The sequence below is a fragment of the Parasteatoda tepidariorum genome, chromosome X1 (genome assembly GCF_043381705.1).
Source record: "Parasteatoda tepidariorum isolate YZ-2023 chromosome X1, CAS_Ptep_4.0, whole genome shotgun sequence".
In the NCBI taxonomy this organism is placed as follows: Eukaryota; Metazoa; Arthropoda; class Arachnida; order Araneae; family Theridiidae; genus Parasteatoda; species Parasteatoda tepidariorum.
This window is the reverse complement of record NC_092214.1, coordinates 28,229,282-28,238,736: the sequence shown is the minus strand read 5'-3', so window position 1 is coordinate 28,238,736 and position 9,455 is coordinate 28,229,282. Positions and strand designations below refer to the sequence as shown.

The 9,455-nt window shown below is 32.5% G+C and overlaps 1 protein-coding gene across 1 annotated transcript in view; it reads left to right on the top strand.

Moving 5' to 3' along the window:
• The window catches only part of LOC107446660 (MFS-type transporter SLC18B1), a 63,659-nt gene that overhangs the window by 18,441 nt on the left and 35,763 nt on the right, over window positions 1-9,455 (top strand). The window lies entirely within an intron of this gene.

Sequence of the window (9,455 nt, the reverse complement as noted above, 5' to 3'; positions counted from 1 at the left end):
CCCCCATCATCCTTCTTAAACCTAACTTGAAAAATAAAGAACTTTTAATTGAGTAAAAAAAAAGAATAATTGTCATAAACTTACCTGAATGTTCATATAATGATCTGCAATAGTTAATTTTAGTTTATTAGTTGATTTATATTATGCTTTCACTTGGAGAAGCGAGCGATTATAATATATGCAACACCAGCTGATACAAAGAAATTGTCAGAATAGACCAACAAAATGTCTCATTGTTCTGAAAGTTTTTCAGAGAGGTAGGACTAGTACTGCCATCAATTGAAAATTTTTCGAGATTTTTTATTTCAAATCATATTGGTAAAACATACCATGTTCACATGTGCCCCCTGTTCACATGTGCCCCCCTCTCCCCTACCTATTGTAGAAATATCTTACGAACAGATTAAAATTAACTGCTTACGTATAAATTGGGTTGTTACGTTGAGAAAAAGTATGGTCAATACTACCAGAATTTGGTGAAATTTACTGTGTTTCTGGCTCTATGGGAACATAAGAAAAGCTTAGTGATTTTTAACAAAGCGCTTCGGTAATGATTTCGGCTAAATTAACATTAAAATATGGTTTTATAATATGCGATATACCTTAGATCAGAACATAAAGACAATTTATTCAGTTAAACTTACTTTTTGAATTTCATTTTTTTTACTAAATATGTTGTAATAAGAACTATAATTTTGAACGCCAGAATTTCCGATAAAGCGTTACAATAAGAACAGAAAAGCTACCAAATGAATAATTTCAATACCGTATATTTTGATTTTATTAACCAGATATTTTTTACCAGAAATATGATTAGAATACAGTACTTTTACCAGAATTTTTTCTTCGTGTATATACTAATTAAAAGGACGAATTAAAGTGTAAGTTTTTAAAAATTGGTTCGTTTCTTAAGGTTTGGTTTGTTTGTTGTAGCTAGCATTTTATACGCTTGCATTTCAAAGCAATTTTTTTTACAACATTCAATAAATTTTCTAAATGCAATAAGTTCTTTCTAAGATGAAATCGATCAAGGCTGTCAAGATACATTTCAAAAAACGCAAAAATTGAAATTAGAGTTAAGGGGGCCAAGCTTTTGATTGCTCTCAATCCTGAACTATTACAATCATATTTTCAAATTTACAGAGACCCTACAATTACAAAAACCCTAATTTATCGAAAGAAACTGCTTACTTGAAAATGTAAGTTTTTGTGTTGTAATTTAAGAAATTGTATGTAATAATTAGCATATTTCAGTTCAATTTTTGCAATAATTACGATTGCCAGTTAGGATGGGAAAATTCATCAACCATTAGACAAAAGTTATTGAGGTGTTTCGTTTCTTGCGCTGCAACTGGAAAATCCTTCGTATTAGATGTTTTTTCTTTCTTTTTTTTCCAATGTCCACCTGTGTTAACATCTGTTAATTCAGGCATATACAGTGCGATTTTGTTGGCCTCTCTTTCAGGGGTACAGATAGTACAGAGAAGGAAAGAACATCCATGCCTTGCCTGGGATTAGAAGTCAGAACCTTTCTGATGCACGGACAGTTCCTTGCCCCCTACACAGGCCGGTCGGCGTATTAGACGTTACTTCTACGCTTTCTTTTGAAATAAAATAAAATAAATAAATACTTGACCCAATTAATACATCTTTTAAATCGTCTTAATAATTTTCTATGGCATCAGTTCCTATTTCCCTTTAAGTCTAAAATATCATTGTTGACTACTTGGTGCTGTCTGTCCTATTGTGCTATCTGTCCTTTTCTACTTGACGAAGGCTTATAAGCCTATTTTGAGCACACAAGCCTGAAAATTTATGTAATTGCAATAACCAATATCATTGTTACTGTCCTTTAATTGTTTATTACATATTTATGTTGTTGAATTAAGCAATTTTCTGAGAACTCAATTAAAAGGATTAAATTTCATGATCCGAGTGCCAAATAAATAAATAAACTAAAAGGAAGAAATAAAAGAAGAAATAAAAGCTCATTGTACAAATCAGAAAAAAAAAAAACAAAAAAAAAAAAAAATTTCAGATAAATTATCATACCTCATTTTTCTAACTTTCCGTTTTCACGTTAGATAGATTCCAGCTTACGTAAGTTACATAAATACTATTTACTATACGATATACTACAGCTTTTTTCTGTTTTAGTCGGGAATCTGTTTAATACTATGTTCATCAGAGTTTACTTACTGTAATTATTATTCTGGGCACTTTTAGCAATTTTTAATTTCCAGTTTACAATCATATTTAGAGCAAATACGCAGGTGTGTTAAATCGCAGTTATGAAAAGAGTGACTGAAAACGCCAAAACTTGTTTGATTGTCGGAGGAAACAATGCGGAGTTCAAAGATGACTGCTAGGAGCAAATCCGTCAAGTTTTATTAGGCAATCAAACTAATTTTGATATTTTCATGCCTCCTTCCTTACTAATGCATAGACAGATTTTTATAGGGTTTTTTGATCTTCCTTGCATAAATATTAATTTGTAACCCTTGAAATGCATACTTTGGAAATTTTTTTTACTTTATTTTTGACAAGGTTTCTAAGATTAAAAATTAGAAGCGGTCTTTATAGATCCACGTGTACATACTACAAGTTTTACATACTATAATTTAAAAAAAGGCGAGACATTATGTGCTTATAGCTTATTATGAAGCCATGATGAGTTATGAAATTTTTAGATAGTACGTTTTCGTAAATTAATGATAATACAATTACGTATATGAACTGTGGTGTTTTTTTAAAAATATGTAACTATCTCTACTATCGATATAAAGCTAAGTATATTTAATGAAAATAGACGGAAGGAGTTACTTATTAAATAAAAGAAGAAATTATTCGAATTTTATGAACAAGGCTTTTGTAATTTAAGTATGAAAACAGATAATTTTAATGCTTGCCAGATTTGAGAAAAGTAATTTTCCCGAAAGACAAATATATTTTTTGGTCATCAATTAAAGTATTTTAACAATTTAATAATTGTTTTAACACTATGTTTAATGAGTATTTTGACAAATCCAAATCTGGTGATCGTATATGAAATCTTGTGATAAAAATAACGTATGTTTAAAATTTGAGGAGCGTCCCTGGTCGGGCGGTATCACCTGCCAAACGCTGTGGGAAGTGTGAAGGTAGCGGGCTCGAATCCCGCTGTTACCTTAGATGTATGTTAGTTTTGCCTTTCTCTGTATTGTGCTATCTGCCTTCCACTTGACAAAAGTTTAAAAATCTTAATGGAGAACACAAGCCTGTAGATGTATGTTGAACCAACAAACTAGTTAAATTTGAAAAATTTAAATATCTTCGTTAAGTTTTAAGCCTTGATATTTTGGAAATTTTGATTATCATGAAGTTTTTTTTCTCTTTTTTTATGAAAAGGATATGCTATGCACAACACAAATTGTATGAGTATAATTTTTAAGTACACCGGGTACAAATTTAAGGAGTTATCTTAACTATTTCTTCTCAATAATACAAGCAGTTTGTACCATTAATTTTTTTATCAACTATTTCAAGTTTACAAGTTGCAGTATTAATCTTCAAAACTGATCTAATAATAACTCCATTTAGATGTAAATGTTTCAGAAGTAACTTCAAAAATTCACCTTCGGAATGTCTTTTTTATGACCTTGGGATTTTTCTAAATGATTTCGATAAAACCCTCCATTTTTTTAATTCATAGGTTTCAGAGATCAGTCCTTCACCATACACCGTGGATAAGGCTTTTTCCGATATTTTGTTCCCGAAACTGAAATTTTTATTACAGAACAACGTTTAAGAATGTCAAAGACAATTAAAACGTCAAAATTGAAGAGCATTCCAAAGCGATTTCAATTTTCGTTTCAATTTTCAATTTTGACGACGAATCAGTTGGAGATTATTTCAGATTATTCCAAATTAACATACTATTAAATTACAAAGTAATATTAAGAGTTATTAGTATTTAAAAATCATGTAGAAAAATATGAATACATATAATATATTTGTTTTAACTTACAATAAAATCCTTAAATTTTCTTAGTTTTACATGCTCTTTTTCCGAAAAATGCAGTTCTCTTTTAAATTCGTGCCCTATTAATTCAGTGTAATATACTGTGATGGCGAAAAAGTAGTTGCGAGAACATGTAAATTACATTGACTAAGAAAAATAATTCCTATTTTGAAATGTACATGGTTCGTCTCACTTTACGTCGTAAAGCATATTTGATTTCCCTTAAGTGTTCAAAAAAAAATCTAGATAAAAAAAAAAATCCTTATAATAAAGAAACTGTACTAAGAAGCAATAATAAAATAACACATAAAATATTATTGATTGGTAAAAAAAATATATTTAAAAAGTATTTGAGAGAAAAAAAGCATCCAAACTGGATGCGTTAAATTTTTCAATTTCAACAATGTTTAATAATATTAAATTTTAAGTGTAACTAAATTTTTAGTTTTAAAGGATTTTTTAATTTTTATGAATTCTTATAAATGCTTTAATTTTAATAAATTTTTTAATTATAATTGTTTTATATTTTTAATTTAATGAATTTTTGAAAATTAAATTAAAGTTTTAATATTTTTGCTGAATGAATTAAGTAAATGAATATAATTTTGAATAAATTTTCGAGAATTTCCTTTTTTTCTAGTTTTACTTATTTTTTCCTTCTTTTAATTTTTTAATTTTAAAAATTTTTGAAGCTTATTATTTTATTTGCTGCTGATTTTTGTGAATTTAATCTTTTCATTAATTTAAGGTAAGAATAGTTACGAAAAATCTTTTTAAACCAATTCTATAAGCTGTTATAGAAATATTTTTTACCTACATAATATTCTTTAAATAAGAGAAATATCTAGAATTGGTTATGAAATTGAAATTAGAATGAAATATTTATCAAATATCTAATGATTATCTAATCAAGTATCAAATTAGAGTGAAATATTTATTTTTGATTAGAGTACTAGAATTTTATAATATTTTAGAATATATTTTAGTGAAAAATGAAATTTGAATATATATTACTCAAATTTAAATATATTGATCATTTTTTTATACTTATGCATTTCAATTCTGGCATGTAAAGAATACAGATGAGCTTAATTTCCTTAACTAACCATCCATATATATATAAATTTCAAGGTCTAACTTTAGAATATTCTTTATTTGGAACTTATTATTAGAATAAGAAATTTACTTTGACTGCTAAACCAGTTCAAAAGGTTATTTCAAATAAAATACCTAAGTATATAAATGGTAGTTTTAATGAGTAAAAATGTGTTTGAAACAAACGTTTATCTTTTTTTAAATAACTAATTAGGATGGGTGACTGCAATATTGTTCATTATGGCGAAATATATTTCTAGGCTAATAAATATATATTTAGGTCAATAACATATTTTGTTATTATGCGTGCTCCAATAGAAGACTTTCTTTTCAAAACATTTTCTAGCTTGACATTTTTTAAGATTAAAAATTTTTTTTGAATAAAGATTAATTAATTTTACTGCTTTAAATATCCATACTTTATACAATATTTGCGATGGTAAAATTTAGTGGTAATGGGTGGTAGTGGATTTCTGGCAAAATTAAGAATAAACCCAGGATTAAAGGCTAGTATGATAATTATAAATATTTGAAATATCCCAAACAATAACCAATGAAAAATTAGCATAATTAATTCATCTTCAAATCGTAACAGGATAATTCTCGTTTCACAAAACTGGATAATTTTTTACCATTTTGGACAGTTCACTTACGGCTGAAAAAATATTAATTAAATACGGACGAAAAAAAATCGAATTGTATTATAAAAATATAACATTTTATTTAAAGTGTATGGGGTTAATTTTATTTGATTTTATAACTGTCGTTGAGAAGCCGATCCAATTTTGAAATTATGACTACCAATGCTTAACTCCGTAGCCTTGTAATTTTGAACCCATTCCAGAAAGCAGTCTCCTGGATCAAGTATTAGGAGAAATTCGCCTTCGTAAAGAACTTTTTGATGAACCATGAAAATCACGAAAACCTCTCACGATTAGCCTGATGGCAAGTTAATTGTAACACATGATCCGTCTACCACTAAGGATATTTTAAGTCAGCACTGTGGTTGGTGCAAGCCAGGTGCAGAACTCGCATCGATCAGCCATCTCTAGGATTCGAACCCAAGACGCCTCATTAGAAGGCGAGAGCTCAACCCTTGGGCCAACTCAGTTCTGGATGGGGTTAATTGTGATAAAGCGCAATGACATATTTCTTCATTGCGCATAATCAATGCACAAATCTTAGACGGACGAGAAAAAAAACAAAATTTTTTTCGCTTGAATTTGGATGCAGTTAATTGTTGTAAGTAACTCTTGAGACCTGCACTTTAAAAAAAAAAAGAAATCCGATTTTTATTTTCAAATATTTAGCTTAGAAAAAAGTGAATTTATAAATATAGTAAAATATTTATTAAAAACTCAATTAGGTATTTTTTTCCAGTTATTTTTAAACCTAAAAAACTAAATTCAAAAAACCAAAAAAGGATTTAATAATGATGATGAATGACTATAAAAAGATGAATGGTTTATTTCCTTAACAATGATAAATTTAAATTTCTAATACTTTTTTGTTCATTGTTGAATATTTTTATAATTTTTTCCTATACTCGTTAGACAAAATCCACTAGATTAAAATAATAAATTATTTGTTTCCCATAAAACTATCCAAATGGTTACTTGAATAAAATTTCTTAGTTTTCTTATTAAAAGGCTTGACTTTACTCGCAGTTCGCCGGACTATTAAATCGGGGAAAATGGTATATCTTCGGATCATCCTCGGTATTGTTTCCCAGACTGTCGCCTGGTTCCGCAGTGAACTGATGGTAAAGACTCGGTTCCTAGTAGAACATCGAAATCAAGCATTACTGGTTGTGATCAGTAAGCCGGTGGGTGACCACTTTGATGAGTCTGCGTAGGAACCGAGGGTGCGCGGTATCGGTCCTCGTTAAACTGTTCTGTCATATAGTGCTCGACTTCGCGTGCAGGTTATCGGGCTGCCAAAGCAGTGGAGCCAACCCCTCTGCAGAGGACTCTGCAGAGGTGATTGCATGTCATCGGATCATCCTCAGGGATGTTTCCCAGACTGTCGCCAACAGCCCATTGTGTAGGTTTAGTAAAATACTACTACCGTTGTAATTAAAAGACTCCCATAAACGAGGAAAATTTCAATTAAATTTTTACTAAGCAACTGTTCTATTAAGGTATACAAAAAAAATTAAAATACATTTCTTAATGTGATAAAATTGTACCAAACGTTGACCTTGAGGTTAGACGCTGGGCGTCAGGAGCCTACAGTAGCCCTTATCAAATTGAAGGATTTGTTGTTGTTGTTAATTTACGTCGCACTAGAGCTGCACAATGGGCTATTGGCGACGGTCTGGGAAACATCCCGGAGGACGATCCGAAGACATGCCATCGCAATTTTGATCCTCTGCGGAGGGCATGGCACCCCCGCTTCGGTAGCCCGATGACCTGCGCGCGAAGTCGAGCACTTTACGGTAGCACAGTTTAACGAGGACCCATACCGCACACCCTCGGTCCCTACGCAGACTGATCCAAGTGGTCACCCACCCGCACACTGACCGCAGCCAGTGATGCTTGACTTCGGTGATCTGCTGGGAACCGTGTCTTAACGATCAGTCCACTGCGGGACGTCAAATTGAAGGATAGCCCAACTTAAGAAATATAATGCAGAGATAGGGAAATGTTTTACTATAAAGTTGAATAATTTCGCTGTGAATACTCTTAAAAACGTTTAGTAGAAGAGCAATACTGATCGGTTATAAGCAAGATATTTCTCAATTTTTTTATTCTTGATATCATTCTTCCTTCATTTGTACATTAATCTGCGCGTGTGTGTGCTTTATTAATAATTCCTTTTTAAATTAAAGAAAAGCGAACAAATATCACACAAATAGTAGAAACTCAGTACAAAAAGAGAAAAGAGAGAATAAAACAGAGTAAGTATTTCTCTCGCGAGAGATGTAGATTTTAATTAGAGCCCATTGTGCAGCTCTAGTGCGACGTAAAGTAACAACAACATAGATTTTAATCAAGAAGAGAGGCCTACTTTTTTCACTATTCGTTGAACAGCTGCACATTCTCAGGAAGAAGAAATAGGTAGGTACTTTATTTACGTCTCACTAAAGCTGCACAATGGATGATTGGTGACGCTCTGGGAAATATCCCTGAAGATGATCTGAAGACATACCATCCATCGCGCTTTAGTAGCAAGACCAACTACACGCGAAGTTGAGCACTTTTCGATAGAACAGTATTACGAGGAACCACACCCAGTGATGCTGGACTTTCGAAGACATGCCATTAAAATTTTGATCCCTTAAAGAAGGGATGGCTCCGCGCTTTGGTAACCAGCCGACCACAAAGTCGATCAACTGGTAGACCGAAGATCGCAAAGTCTTTGGTAGAGCAAAGTCGATCACTTAACGGTAGAACAGTTTAATGAGAACCTATAAAGCATAAACCTCGATACCTACGAAAGCTGATCAAAATGGTCACCCACTCGCTTACAGACTGCAGCCAGTAATGCTTGACTTTGATGTTCTGCCGGGAACCACGTGTTTACGATAAATCCGCTGCAGTATAAATAATAAGTAACAACCAAGATGATGAATGACTCATTAAATATGAGATGAGCAATGATCTAGGCTTTGTGCATTCTATAGTTCTAGTTAACGCGGTAATGGGGATACGGAACACAGATGGCGAAGTTGTTGTTGTTGTAGTTCATTTACGTCGCACTAGAGCTGCACATAGAGCTATTGGCGATGGTCTGGGAAACATCCCTGAAGATGATCCGAAGATTTGCCATCCCAATTTTGATACTCTGCAGAGGGGATGGCCCCCCTGCTTCGGTAGTTCGATGACCTGCAGGCGAAGTCGAGCACTTTACGGTAGAACAGTTTAGCGAGGATCAATACCGCACACCCTCGGTCCCTACGCAGAATTATCCAAGTGGTGACCCACCCTCACACTGACCGCAGCCAGTGATGTTTGACTTCGCTGTTCAACTGAGAACCGTGCCTTAACGATCAGTCCACTGTGGGACCCAAAGATGGTGATGTTGAAGCTAATTTACGTCGCACTAGAGCTGCACGATGGGCTATTGGTGACGGTGTGGGAAACACCCCTGAGAAGGATCCCAAGACTCCCCGAAGATGGCGAAGGAAATACTCTAAGTTACTGGACAAAATCCATCACAATGTGAATCGAACCCGTTACTTCTGGCTTCAGAGTGTTTGGCCATAGTTTTTTATTTTCAATTTTCCCTAATAAGTCAGGCAGTCTTGTGTAATTGAACGGCCAATAAATGTTATCAAATTAAGAAACGAAAAAAATAAAGTGTAAAAGGACATAATGAAGATATTTCCAGGAATTGAACTAGCTACCTCCACGCTTTA